The following is a 14,546-nucleotide window of genomic DNA, read 5'->3' on the forward strand; positions in this document are numbered from 1 at the left end:
ACATGACGTACCTTCACCACCAGGTTCTGCACCCGGGCAGCAATATCTTTCCACAGTGCAGCAGCCCAGATGGGTTTACCTCTGCGTTGCCAGTTGCTCTGCTTCCATTGCTTCAACCACCCCCACAGGGCATTTGCCACCATCCATGAGTCAGTATAGAGATAAAGTACTGGCCACTTTTCTCGTTCAGCAATGTCCAGGGCCAGCTGGATGGCTTTCACCTCGGCAAATTGACTCGATTCACCCTCTCCTTCAGCAGTTTCTGCAACTTGTCGTCCAGGACTCCATACAGCTGCCTTCCATCTCCGATGCTTTCCCACAATACGGCAAGAGCCATCAGTAAACAAGGCATACTGCTTTTCACTTTCTGACAGTTTATTATATGGTGGGGCCTCTTCAGCACGCACCACCTCCTCCTCTGGTGACATTCCGAAATCTTTGCCCTCTGGCCAGTCCATGATGACTTCTAGAATGCCTGGACGACTGGGATTTCCTATTCGAGTTCGTTGTGTAATTAGTGCAGCCCATTTACTCCATGTAGCATCAGTTGCATGATGTGTAGAGGAGACCCTGCCTTTGAACATCCAGCCCAGCACGGGCAGCCGGGGTGCCAGGAGGAGCTGTGCTTCAGTGCCAATCACTTCCGAAGCAGCTCGAACCCCTTCATAGGCTGCCAGTATCTCTTTCTCAGTTGGGGTATAGCTGGCCTCAGATCCTTTGTATCCCCGACTCCAAAAGCTGAGGGGTCGACCTCGAGTCTCCCCTGGAGCTTTCTGCCAGAGGCTCCAGGTAGGACCGTTCTCCCCAGCTGCAGTGTACAGCACATTTTTTACATCTGGTCCGGTCCGGACTGGTCCAAGGGCTACTGCATGAACTATCTCGCGTTTAATTTGCTCAAAGGCTTGTTGCTGCTCAGGGCCCCATTTAAAATCATTCTTCTTCCGGGTCACATGATAGAGAGGGCTTACAATCGAACTGTAATTTGGGATGTGCATTCTCCAGAACCCCACTGCACCCAAGAAAGCTTGCGTTTCTTTCTTATTAGTTGGTGGAGACATTGCTGTTATCTTGTTGATCACATCTGTGGGGATCTGTCTACGTCCATCTTGCCATTTTATTCCCAAAAATTGAATCTCCTGTGCAGGTCCCTTGACCTTACTCCGTTTTATGGCAAAACCGGCTTTCAGCAGGATTTGGATTATTTTCCTCCCTTTCTCAAAGACTTCTTCCGCTGTATCGCCCCACACAATAATGTCATCAATGTATTGCAGGTGTTCTGGAGCTTGCCCCTGTTCCAGTGCAGTCTGGATCAGTCCATGGCAAATGGTAGGGCTGTGTTTCCACCCCTGGGGCAGTCGGTTCCAAGTGAACTGGACACCCCTCCAAGTAAAAGCAAACTGTGGCCTGCACTCTGCTGCCAAAGGAATGGAGAAAAATGCATTGGCAATATCAATCGTGGCATACCACTTGGCTGCTTTTGACTCTAGTTCATACTGAAGTTCTAGCATGTCCGGTACGGCAGCACTCAATGGTGGTGTGACTTCATTCAGGCCACGATAGTCTACTGTTAGTCTCCATTCTCCATTAGACTTTCGCACTGGCCATATGGGGCTATTGAAGGGTGAGCGGGTCCTGCTGATCACCCCCTGACTCTCCAGTCTACGGATCAGCTGATGGATGGGAATCAGGGAGTCTCGGTTGGTGCGATATTGCCGCCGGTGCACTGTTGTGGTCGCAATTGGCACTTGTTGTTCTTCAACTTTCAGCAACCCCACAGCAGAGGGATCTTCTGAGAGACCAGGCAAGGTGGACAGCTGCTCAATTTCCTCAGTCTCCAAAGCAGCAATACCAAAAGCCCACCGGTACCCTTTTGGGTCTTTGAAGTACCCTCTCTTGAGGTAGTCTATGCCGAGGATGCATGGAGCCTCTGGACCAGTCACAATAGGGTGCTTTTGCCACTCCCTCCCAGTCAGGCTGATTTCAGCCTCCAGCACAGTCAACTCTTGGGATCCTCCTGTTACTCCAGAAATATAGATGGGTTCCACCCCTTGACAGCTTGATGGCATCAGGGTACACTGTGCACCGGTATCTACTAGAGCCTTATACTTCTGTGGGACTGATGTGCCAGGCCATCTGATCCACACAGTCCAGTAAATCCGATTGTCCCCTACCTCCACCTGGCTGGAGGCAGGGCCCCTCTAATGGTCGTCACAGCATTGGACACTTAAGTCGTGTTGAAAGGGATTATTCTTCGTTATCACAGGAGCTGGAGTAAAATCAGCTCTTCCACTCCATCTGGGAAACTGCTCACCAGAGACTGAAGCCGTAGCTCTCATGGGACGATCAGTCTTGGCCCTTGCTCCCCTCTTCAGTTCACTCACCCGTTCCTCCAAAGCTGAAGTAGGTTTTCCATCCCACTTTGTCATGTCTTCTCCGTGATCCAGCAGGTAAAACCATAGGGTACCCCGTGGCGTATACCTTCTGTATCTCCTCTCTTGAACAATAGGACGTCTTTTGTTAATAGCTGAGACGCGTGTTGGTACACGTGAGGAGTTGGATAAATCAGATACATCGTCCCTCAATTTGTCGAGGTCCTGGGACAGTTTTTTCACAGCTGAGATGATGGAAGGAGTGAGATTGTCTTCGAACTCTCGGAGTTTATGAACCATTTCATCCACTGTTAGTGGTACTATGTCATTCCAGGTCACTGTTGCCAATGAATGGGCATATGATGACGGTGCATTCCGTGTAAGTTTTCGCCACATGGGTCGTGTACATTCAACTTCATCTGGATCTATAGGTGTATCCCCGTTATTCGGCTTGATGTGATAGATCATCTCTACGATGGCCGATTCCCTCAGAGACTGGATGCCTTTGTCTATAGTAGTCCACTTGGCCGAACGACTCGTAACATCGTCCTTGTACGGAAACCTTTCTTTCACAGCTGCCAAGAGCCTCCTCCAAAGGCTGAGGGACTTTTTCTCTCTTGCAATTGCTTTGTCAATTCCCCCTTCTCTAGCAAGTGATCCCAGCTGCTTGGCTTCTGTACCTTCTAGTTCGTGACCATCGGCCCCATTGTCCCAGCATCGGAGTAACCAGGTGATGATGTGCTCCCCTGGTTGACGGGTAAAATCTTTTCGCATATTCCGCAGCTCGGTTGAGGTCCGAGGTCGAGAAGTTACCTCTTCTTCTTCTTCTTCGTCATGTGAGGATGACTCCTGATCAGATTCTGGACCGGGTGGTGAATTCATTGGTTCTTCATCTCGCTTCACCCTTTTTGCCTCCTTTTTGCTTGTTCTCTTGCGTACAGGGGCAACTGATATTGGTACGAATTGGTCCTCTGGTTTGGCTGCAGTGATTATCACTGTGGTTTGAGTAGCGACTGTACTTGTTGCTGGGGGTGGTGTAGCTACCGTGCTTGGAGCTGGGGTAACCGCGCTGTCTGTTGCAGTTGAAGTTTGAGCAGCTGCTGTACTTGCCACTGGGGTAGCTGCGCAGTTCATTGCAGCCAAAGTTTGAGTAGCGACTGTTACTTTGCCCTCAAATCCGCCGACATTCTTTTCCTTTTGAAGGTGCTGGATAGTGTTGAACAAGGCCCTGTAAGCATAGGCCAAGCCCCAGCACGTTGCCGTGATTTGTCCATCTCTGGTATGGCCAGAATGACCACACACCTCATTTAAGTGTTTTACTAATTCTTCTGGATTTTGCAGTTGTTCGGTAGTGAAATTCCAAAATACTGGAGGGGCCCACTGACCTAGATACTTGCCCATACTATCCCACACACCCTGCCACTCATGGCTGTCCAGCCTCTGGGAAAATCTCTCGGTCCTCCTACATCGTCGTTTGACCCCAGACAAGACCCAAACCTGAATCTGCTTAACTCTTGAAATCAGTAGTGGGCAAAACACACTCTGTATGCGTGTTAGCATGGTGATTCCCATCACCATCAGCAAACAAGTCTCAAGAGCATTAAAAGGCCATTTAAAAAATTCAAAACTCTCAAATGTAAATGGTCTGGGGGGACGACTAGGAGGGTAAAAGGATGTCTCCTTCACAGGTTGAGCACCTGAGAAGGAGAAAAAAGATGTGTAATTGCTAAGCACCTCCATCATATACCTCCCAAAGTATAAAGGTGGTGACCACACTGGGAACATAAGCCAGATCAGTTTCATGATCAATGATTCTATTGTATTACAAGTCATTACCATAAAGTACAATGGGATAAAAACCTTAGCCCAAGCCCCACACTTGAAAAACACTAATACAGCCAATACCGGATGGACGTAAGATATGGTATACTGAAACTGTGAGATCAAGAGGAAAAACCTTGAGAGCCAATAAATCAGCATTGTGACGAGTGACTATCAATCCAGTTAGATCTGTTCTTATCTCAACCCCTCATGCCCCACGTTGGGCGCCAAAAAAGAACTGTCGTGGTTTAAACCCAGTCAGGTAACTTGTTCACTCACTCCCAGTGAGTGGTGCCGAGCTGACAACAATCAAGGTCCGTGTTCGTCTCCCCCCCTCCCTGCACCGGGGCTCTCCCCTTCCCCGCTCCCGGAGGAACGGGGAGGAGGATCGCGAGAGTGCAACTCCTACGGGTTGAAACAAGAACAGTCCAGCAACAAATCACCACCGCTACTATCAGCTAAAACAATGATAAGGGAAAATAACAAGGGAAGAGAATACGATACCACCGGCCAAGAAAACGAGTTCCACCCGGAAGCTCCTGTCCTTCCGGGTAACTCCCAGTTACCCCCCACCCCGGGCATGACGTGCTGTGGTATGGAATACCTCCCCGGCTAGCCCGGGTCAGGCGCCCCGTCTCTGCTTCCTCACAGCTTCCCCTCCTCCCTGGCAGAGCATGAGCCTCACAGAGTCCTTGGTCAGGGTAAACATCACTTAGCAACAACCGACAACATCGGCTTCACCAACGCTGTTCTCAAAACTAGAAGTCAAAACACAGCACTGCACCAGTTAACACAAAGGAAAAAACATGACTGCTACTGCTGAACCCAGGACAGCACCCAAAAAGAATGTTGGAAAAAAAGGGAATGTGAGCAAAAGTCCAGCAGTGGTTGATGCCTTATTCCCAACGGGCATGAGCAAGGAGGAGATGAGAGAACCTCCATCTTGCAGCCCACCCTTGAGCATGAGGGCATTGTGCTCAGGACCCCTGTTTAGCATCTGTCTCTGGGGACAACGGGTTGCTGAGCATGATGGAAACAAGCAGATGGGGTTTCTTTTGCTGCCTAATGCCTGTCTGGGCTATGTAGGGGCAGTTCTCCCTGTTCCTGGAAGGAGCAGCCACCTCATCCTACAGGACTAGGGAGGTGATTGTCCCCCTCCCCCTGTGCTCGGTACTGGTAAGGCCACAACTCAAATCCTGTGTTCAGTTCTGGGCCACTCACTACAAGAAACTGTGGTGCTGGAGTGGGTCCAGAGAAAGTCAACAAAGCTGGTGAAGGGCCTGGAACACAGGTTTTGTGAGGAGTAGCTGAGGGAACTGGGGTTGCTTAGCCTGAAGAAAAGGAGGCTGAGGGGAGGAGACCTTATCGCTCTCTACAACTACTTGAAAGGAAGTTGTAGCAAGGTGGGATCAGTTTCTCTTCCCAAGTAACAAGCGATAGGACAAGAGGTAATGGCCTCTAGCTGCACCAGGGGATGTTTAGACTGGATATTAGGAACAATTTCTTCCCCAAAAGGGTTGTCAAGCACTGGAGCCGGCTGCCCAGGGAAGTGGTGGAGTCACCATCCCTGGAGATATTTAAAAGATGTGGAAATGTGGCACTTAGGGACATGGTTTAGTGGTGGACTTGCCAGTGCCAGGCTAATGGTTGGACTTGATGATCTTAAAGGCCTTTTCCAACCTAAACGAGTCTGATTATATGCTTCGGGAGTATTTAGGCACATGAGAATGGTGTTACTGGACACTGCGAGATAGAATAGCTGAGCCCAGGCTGCCTATAAGTTTTTGTTACTGTTCTTCCAGAGACTGATGGGTTCTGTCGAGCCCAGGGTAGGTCAGGGCTTCTCCCCTTTTTTCCTGCTCTTCTTCATCCAAGTAAATGCCACTGTGTCCTGTCAGGTTTGCAACATGGCTTGCCATGGGTGTCTTGCAAAGGTACCTTTCTGAGGCCTCCATGTCCCCCTACTTGACTCTTCCTCTCTCCTTTGCAGCTGGAGAAGCACATTGTGCATCTCCAGGAGGAGCTGGACTGGGAACAGGAAGAGCACAGCTATTTCCAGCTGGAGCATGACATGATGCACACCCTCTGGGAGATCACCCGCTGGCAGCTGGAGGAGAAGAGAGTGGAGCTGTGCAACAAGGACTGGGAGATGGAGGAGCAGCATTGTAAGCGGCGAGGAGAAGCAGACAGGCCAACCCAATATGGGTGATAAGCAAACTTCTACTTTATTTGTGACGCAGTTCACATATATATAGGAGTGGTATTCAGCCACTCCTCCTTGGCACAACAGTATTGGTTAGCCCCACACAGCTTCCTCCACATTCTCCTCCCATGTCCGGTTTCCGGTTACCTGTGGGGGCCAGCCCCTGCCTTGCTCGCACAGTCCTCCAGGGCTCTATGGTCCTGCTCTTAGAGTCATTCTGCAACACAGCATCAAGTGGAGATCAAGGTGGGAGGGGAGAAGTCTGAGAGTGCCCCAAGATTGGGGTGAGACTCGGGCAGCTCTGAGGAAGAGAGGGAAGGGGGAAGAGGAGGAGGATCTGGGAGGGATGTGAGCCAAGAGCATCTTAGCCAATATCCCAGCTCTGGGTGTCTCCTGCTGAAGAACCTCACCCGGTCTGTGAGTTGTCTTTAGGTTTACAAGCAGAAGGTGAAGCACCTGCTGTACAAACACCAGGAAAACCTCACTGAGCTGAAGGCAGAGGGCATCCTGTCTGTGAAGCTGGCCCAGGAGATGGAGCTGCAGAAAGACAAGTGCTCCTTGAAAGTGAAGCTTGTGAGAAATGGCTTCTAGGTTCAGGCAGGCCTCAGTTAGACACAGCAGTGAAGCAGCTAATATTAAAGTTTGTGCAAAAACGGGTGTCCTAGCAAGTAGGCACACCCAGCAAAAGCAGAACTTTGATTTACATTTCTCATCCCGTCCACAGGTTCCCTCCCTTGTTTCCCCACTGGTTGGGTACTCCAAGGTTTACAGCCTATCTGACGTGTAATCTACGTGCTAACTGTCCCGCCTCTGGTTAGAATCATAGAATAGTTAGGGTTGGAAAGGACCTTAAGATCATCTAGTTTCAACCCCCCTGCCGTGGGCAGGGACACCTTACGCTAAATCATATCACCCAAGGCCTCGTACAACCTGGCCTTGAACACTGACAGGGATGGAGCATTCACAACCTCCCTGGGCAACCTATTCCAGTGCCTCACCACCCTAAAAGGAAAGAATTTCCTTCTTATATCCAACCTAAACTTCCCCTGTTTAAGTTTTAACCCATTACCCCTTCTCCTGTCACTACAGTCCCTAATGAAGAGTCCCTCTCCAGCATCCCTATAGGCCCCCTTCAGATACTGGAAAGCTGCTATGAGGTCTCCACGCAGCCTTCTCTTCTCCAGGCTGAACAGCTCCAACTTCCTCAGCCTGTCTTCATAAGGGAGGTGCTCCAGTCCCCTGATCATCCTCGTGGCCCTTCTCTGGACTTGTTCCAACAGTTCCATGTCCTTTTTATGTTGAGGACACCAGAACTGCACACAATACTCCAGGTGAGGTCTCACAAAAGCAGAGTAGAGGGGCAGGATCACCTCCTCCAACCTGCTGGTCACGCTCCTTTTGATGCAGCCCAGGATACAGTTGGCTTTCTGGGCTGCAAGCTCATGTTCATTTTCTCATTGACCAGCACCCCCAAGTCCTTCTGCGCAGGGCTGCTCTGAATCTCTTCTCTGCACAACCTGTAGCTGTGCCTGGGATTGCTCCGACCCAAGTGTAGGACCTTGCACTTGTCATGGTTAAACCTCATGAGGTTGGCATCAACCCACCTCACAAGTGTGTCAAGGTCCCTCTGGATGGCATTCCTTCCCTCCAGCGTATCAACCGATCCACACAGCTTGGTGCCATCGGCAAACTTGCTGAGGGCACACTCAATCCCACTGTCCATGTCAGCGACGAAGATGTTAAACAAGACCGGTCCCAACACTGATCCCTGAGGGACACCACTCGTTACTGGTCTCCAGCCGGACATTGAGCCATTGACCCCAACTCTTTGTGTGCGGCCATCCAGCCAGTTCTTTATCCACTGAGTGGTCCATCCATCAAATTGATGTCTCTCCAATTTAGAGACAAGGATGTCATGTGGGACAATATCGAATGCTTTGCACAAGTCCAGGTAGATGACATCAACTGCTCTACCCCTGTCCATCAGATCTGTAGCCCCATCATAGAAGGCCACCAAATTGGTCAGGCAGGATTTCCCCTTAGTGAAGCCATGCTGGCTGTCACCAAGCACCTTGTTGATTTTCATGTGCCTTAGCATGCCTTCCAGGAGAATCTGCTCCAAGATTTTGCCAGGCACAGATGTGAGACTGGTCTGTAATTCCCTGGGTCATCCATTTTCCCCTCCTTGAATATGGGGGTTATATTTCCCTTTTTCCAGTCATCGGGAAGTTCACCTGACTGCCATGATTTCTCAAATATGATGGCCAGCGGCTTCGCAACTTCATTTGCCAGCTCCTTCAGGACCTGCGGATGGATCTCATCAGGACCCATGGACTTGTGCACATTCAGATTTTTAAGATGGTCTCGAACCAGTTCCTCTCCTACAGTGGGCGCAAGGTCTTCATTCTCACAGTCCCTGCATCTGCCTTCCAAGACTTGGGTGGTGCAGTCAGAGCCTTTGGCAGTGAAGACCGAAGCAAAGAAGTCATTCAGAACTTCAGCCTTCTCCAAATCCTGTGTAGGCAGTTCTCCTGAGAGCTTCTGGAGAGGGCCCACATTGTCCCTCATCTGTTTTTTATTTGCTATGTACCTGTAGAATCCCTTCCTGTTATCTTTAATACCTCTAGCTAAGTTTAATTCTAACTGAGCCTTAGCTTTCCTAACCTGGTCCCTAGCTTCTCGGACAGCATCCCTGTACTCTTCCCATGCCACCTGTCCTTGCTTCCACTTATTATAAGCCTCTTTTTTCAATTGAATTTTCCTCAGGAGCTCCTTATCCATCCAAGGAGGTCTCCTGCCCCTCCTGCTGCACTTCCTTCTGGTTGGGATGCAACACTCCTGAGCTTGCAGCAGGTGATCCTTGAATATCAACCAACAGTCTTGGGCCCCTCTGCCCTCTAGGGCTGTATCCCATGGAACCTTCCGAAGCAGGTTCCTGAAGAGGCCAAAGTCTGCTCTTCTGAAGTCCAGGGCAGTGAGCTTGCTGCACGCTCTTCTCACTGTCCTGAGGATCTCAAATTCGAGCATTTCATGATCGCTGCATCCAAGGCTGCCCTGGAGCGTCACATTTCCAACGAGCCCTTCCCTGTTGGTGAGCACGAGGTCAAGCACGGCACCTTTGCTTGTCAGCTCCTCTATTACTTGCATAAGGAAGTTGTCTTCTACACAGTCGAGGAACCTCCTGGATTGCTTGTGCCGGGCCGTACCAGATGTCAGGGTGGTTGAAGTCACTCATGAGAACAAGGGCATGCGAGCGTGAGGCTTTTCCTATCTGTCTATAGAGTGCTTCATCCACAGGTTCTCCTTGATCAGGCGGTCTGTAACAGATCCCCACAGTAATGTCTCCCATAGCTATGTTCCCTTTAACCCTGGCCCACAAACTCTCTGTGGACTGCTCACCTGTCCCCAGACAGAGTTCCATACTCTCCAGCCTTACATCTCCCCTTACTCAATTTTGTACACCCCTTCCTCTTATTTATTTATCTCCTTTTATGGTTCAATTTCATAACTGTCTGGCAGACATGTGGTACCCCAACTTACTGTTTAACTACAGAACCAGTTTGCACCAGCTTAGTTTCATGGTTTGTACGAAGATAGTCTTTTTAACCACAGAATATATTTTTCATCCAGAGATGACATTGTCTTCTCAAACAGAGTGTGTCTGTTTGAGTCATGGTATTTAGAATAGAACCACAGAACCATAGAACCATAGAATAGTTAGGGTTGGAAAGGACCTTAAGTTCATCTGCTTCCAAACCCCCTGCCATGGGCAGGGACACTGCATACTAAACCAACCTGGCCTTGAACACCACCAGGGATGGAGCATTCGCAACTTCCCTGGGCAACCCATTCCAGTGCCTCACCACCCTAACAGTAAAGAATTTCTTCATTATGTGATAAGCATATAAATGTATTGGCTTTCGCAAATCATACATGTGGCTATGTGGATATAACTGTATGAGTTCACAGTAACAGAAACAAAGCTCGATAAAGACACAAGATTAGACAACAAGTTAAAAATGGCCAGAACTCTTGAGCAAAATGGACTCACATAGTGAAAGAATTTGTAAAGGTGTCCTGGGTTCAGCAGTAGCAGTCATTTTTTCTCCTTCTTAGTAGCTGGTGCAGCACTGTGTTTTTGACTTTCGGCCTGGGAACGGTGCTGATAACACCAATGTTTTTAGTTACTGCTCAAATGTTTGGTATTGCCAAGGACTTTCTGAGCCTCATGCTCTGCCAGGGAGGAGGGGAAGCCGGGAGGAAGCAGAGACAGGACACCTGACCCAAACTGACCAAAGAAGTATTCCATACCACAGCATGTCATGCCCAGGATGTAACAGAGTTACCCGGAAGGGCTAGTTTTCTGCGGGGTTGGACTAGGTATTGGTTGGTGCTTGGTCTGGAGGGGGAGTGAGTTATTGGTTGGTGGGTGGTGAGGTGTTGTATTCTCTTCCCTTGTTATTTCCTTTATCATTATTATTATTGGTGGTAGCAGTAGTGATTTGTGTTATACCTTAGTTACTAAACTGTTCTTATCTCAGCCCATGGGAGTTGCATTCTTTTTGATTCTCCTCTCTGTCCCTCCGGGAGTAGGGGGAGGAAAAGAAAGGGCAGGAGTGAGAGAGCGACTGTGTGATTTATGGCTGGCTGGGTTTAAACCACAACAAAAGGTAAAAGAAGGGGGGGGGGGGGGCTCAGTATAAGAAAAGTTAGTGCCTGGAAAACATAAAGTACTTTTTAGCTTAACTTAGGTTGTAGAAAGAGAACATTAGAACATTGTTTATGTTGCAAATCTGTGGAATTTAGTGGCCCCACTAAACATAAGTAAATTGTTTCACACTAGTCTTCTAAAGTACCTTTAGCTTTAAAGAACAGTGTTTGTGTTGTAAGTCTGTGGTGAGATAACAGGATTTAGTGGCCCCACTAAACATGAATGAGTTATTTCACACCATCCTTCTACTTATCAGTTAGTTTAGAGACAGAGCCTCCCAAACATCTGCTAGCCTGGGATACTCCTTGTCTACCCATCCTGCAATAAATTTTGCAGGGATTTCAGAGTGTTCTAAATCTTTGCTAGTTATCAGAAGAATTAGTGATATGGCTGGTTTCACTACTTACTTCATGAAGTTGCTAAGCCACTGGCCATCATATTTGAAAAATCATGGCAGTCAGGTGAAGTTCCCAATGACTGGAAAAAGGGAAATATAACCCCCATATTCAAGAAGGGGAAAATGGATGACCCAGGGAATTACAGACCAGCCAGTCTCACCTCTGTGCCTGGCAAAATCTTGGAGCAGAGTCTCCTGGAAGGCATGCTAAGACACATGAAAAACAATGAGGTGGTTGGTGACAGCCAGCATGGCTTCACTAAGGGGAAATCTTGCCTGACCAATTTGGTGGCCGTCTGTGATGGGGCTATGGAACTGATGGACAGGGGTAGAGAAGTCTGACGTCATCTACCTGGACTTGTGCAAAGCATTTGACTGGAATGGGTTGCCCAATGTGATAAACACGTAAATGTATTGGTTATCGCAAATCATAGGTGTTGCTATGTGGACATAACTGTATGAGTTCACAATAACGGAAAAAAAGCTCGCTAAGGGCACAAGATTAGACAACAAGTTGAAAATGGCCAGAACTCTTGAGCAAAATGGAGTCACACAGCAAAAGAATTTGTAAAGGTTTAAGAAAGAAGGGGCGGGGAGGGGGCTTGATATAAGAAAAGCTAGTCCCTGGAAAAAATGAGTTAAAGTACTTTTTAACTTAACTTAGGTCAAAGATAAAGACCAGTGTTTGTGTTGTAAGTCTGTGGTGAGATAACAGGATTTAGTGGCCCCACTAAACATGAATGAGTTATTTCACACCATCCTTCTACTTATCAGTTAGAGACAGAGCCTCCCAAGCATCTGCTAGCTTTGCATACTCCTGTCCTGCAATAAATTTTGCAGGAAGGTCACACTGTTCTAAATCTTTGCCCACTATCAGGAGAATTATAGATATGGCTGGTTTCAGCTAGTTCTGAGATTAGTGGGGTGTTCAACTGTGCCAAAGGTGAAAAGTACACTGCGAGGAAGACTGCTTACTTCATCTTGAAGACCCCTACTCACAAGAGGAACACTGCTTACTTCATCCTCAAGACCCCTGCCCACAATCACCAGAGAGCATTGTGCAGATGCCAAGAGGAGGAGACTTATGATAATAAGTTCCTGGAGCTAGTTATAATATTCCCTGCCTATATGCTGGAATTATGATTATGTATATGACTTGAATGGGGTTGATTGAAGAATAGGGTTGTAAATAAGTAACCTCAAGAATGTTAGGCTTTGTTAGCAACTATAGAGAAAAGGAAATTACTAAGATAAGCTTTGCCAGAACCACATGGTGGTTACTGATATGACAACCATCTTAAAGTGATGAAAAAATAACCACCAGGTGTCCAAAAGCCCACTACCACATTTTTGTATGCATACAGGAGGCCTTCTCTAAAAAGTATGATGCAACGTATATAATCTAATGAATGTGTATGTTTAAGGACATTATAATCACAGCCTGGTTGATGCTTGGCAGAGACACACTTGGAGGAGCAATCCCCCGTGTCTCCCGGTGCTGCAATAAAGCATACCTGCTTGTCAATTTAAAACTTTGTTGGCGAGTTCCTGGAGATTTCTCCGAATCAGACTAATGCAATAGTGAAAATATATTATCCTGTAACAAATACTAATCAGTGTGCCTCTGGCTACAGTCACGCGCCCAGCGCTGTTGCTTTTGCATTATTGACTTTGTCCCTCAGTAAAACTCTGTTATCTCTATTAGAGGAGTGAGTTGGTATTCCACACTTATATCTAATTTAAACTTCCCCTGTTTAAGTTTTAACCCTTACCCCTTGTCCTGTCACTACAGTCCCTAATGAATAGTACATCCCCAGCATCCCTATAGCCCCCCTTCAGATACTGGAAGGCTGCTATGAGGTCTCTACGCAGCCTTCTCTCCTCCAGGCTGAGAAACCCTTTCAAACCCTTTGTTTTGTTTCCTTAGTAACTTAGCCCCAACCCCAATATTGCAAAGTCTTAATATAAAGCCTTAATATTGCAAAGCCTCATCCTCAATATGCGAAAACAACACTTTCACAGAGCTGAAGGAGCAGGAGCTGACCAACAAGGTGGTGGTGAAAAACAAGCACCTGGTATATCCCTGGCCTGGCTGGAGCTCTGTGCGAGGTGTGTCTGCTGCACAGGGAGGCGGTAGGGCTTCAGGCTGAGCCCTCCCAGCCCCAGCGTGTGAGCAGGAGCCTCCTGACTCTCTCCGTGGGGTGGGATGGTGTTTTCCACAGACACCAGTAACTTGGAGACCCTAGAATGTGCAGGAATGGGGAGGAGGGATTCCTAGGTGAAGAATGGGGTTGATTGAAGAACAGGGTGGATTGAAGAATGGGGTTGATTGAAGAACAGGGTTGTAAATAAGGGCTCATTTGGATCACTGCGGGAACAGACAAGGATCATCTTCATAAAAGGTATTCTTTTCTTTTATATAGTCCGTAAGGGCATCTTGGTTTGGTAAATTGGTTTGGTAGAACATATGCAAGGTTTGGAAGCCTTCCGTAAATCGAGATAGGAAATCTTGTAGGTAAAGGCGTATACCCAACTGCTAGCGTCCATTTGGTATACACCCACAAGAAGCAGGGGCATCTTGTGGTTTGGGTCCTGCAAGATGCAGTGGGTGTCTTGTAGAAAAGGTTTTGGATTTTCTGGGTTTGGTATACACCCACAAGAAGCAAGGGGCATCTTGTAGTTTGGGTCCTACAAGACGCAGTGGTTGTCTTGCAGAAAAGATTTTGTATTTTACTGGTGTTTGACTTATGTTGTGGCTTGTTATAATTATGATTTTGGTCTTGTGATTTTGGTATTGGTGACATACTGTTATAACTGTTAATTGTTGTTTGTTTGATACAGTTTTAGTCTCTGTCTCAAATATTGTAACTGTGTGGAGCATTTCTGTGGGATCCCGTGTGTGTGAATGCGAGATTGATAATGGGAAATTGGCAGAGTGGATAGATCTTAAAAAAGAGTCCTTTAGGGTGCATTTTGGCACATTGGAAAGAGCTGGGAGGGTTTCCTGGGGGCTCAGTAAATAAGAAAATGTTGGTGAAATATTTT

At 47.8% G+C, this 14,546-nt stretch overlaps 1 pseudogene; it reads left to right on the forward strand.

Moving 5' to 3' along the window:
• Positions 1-14,546, forward strand: part of LOC130594470 (dynein regulatory complex subunit 4-like) — a 48,661-nt pseudogene that overhangs the window by 2,795 nt on the left and 31,320 nt on the right.

The sequence above is a fragment of the Pezoporus wallicus genome, unplaced genomic scaffold (assembly GCF_028554395.1).
Source record: "Pezoporus wallicus isolate ANWC-B61680 ecotype Strahan unplaced genomic scaffold, APGP_CSIRO_Pwel_v1 scaffold_1904, whole genome shotgun sequence".
Classification (NCBI taxonomy): Eukaryota; Metazoa; Chordata; class Aves; order Psittaciformes; family Psittacidae; genus Pezoporus; species Pezoporus wallicus.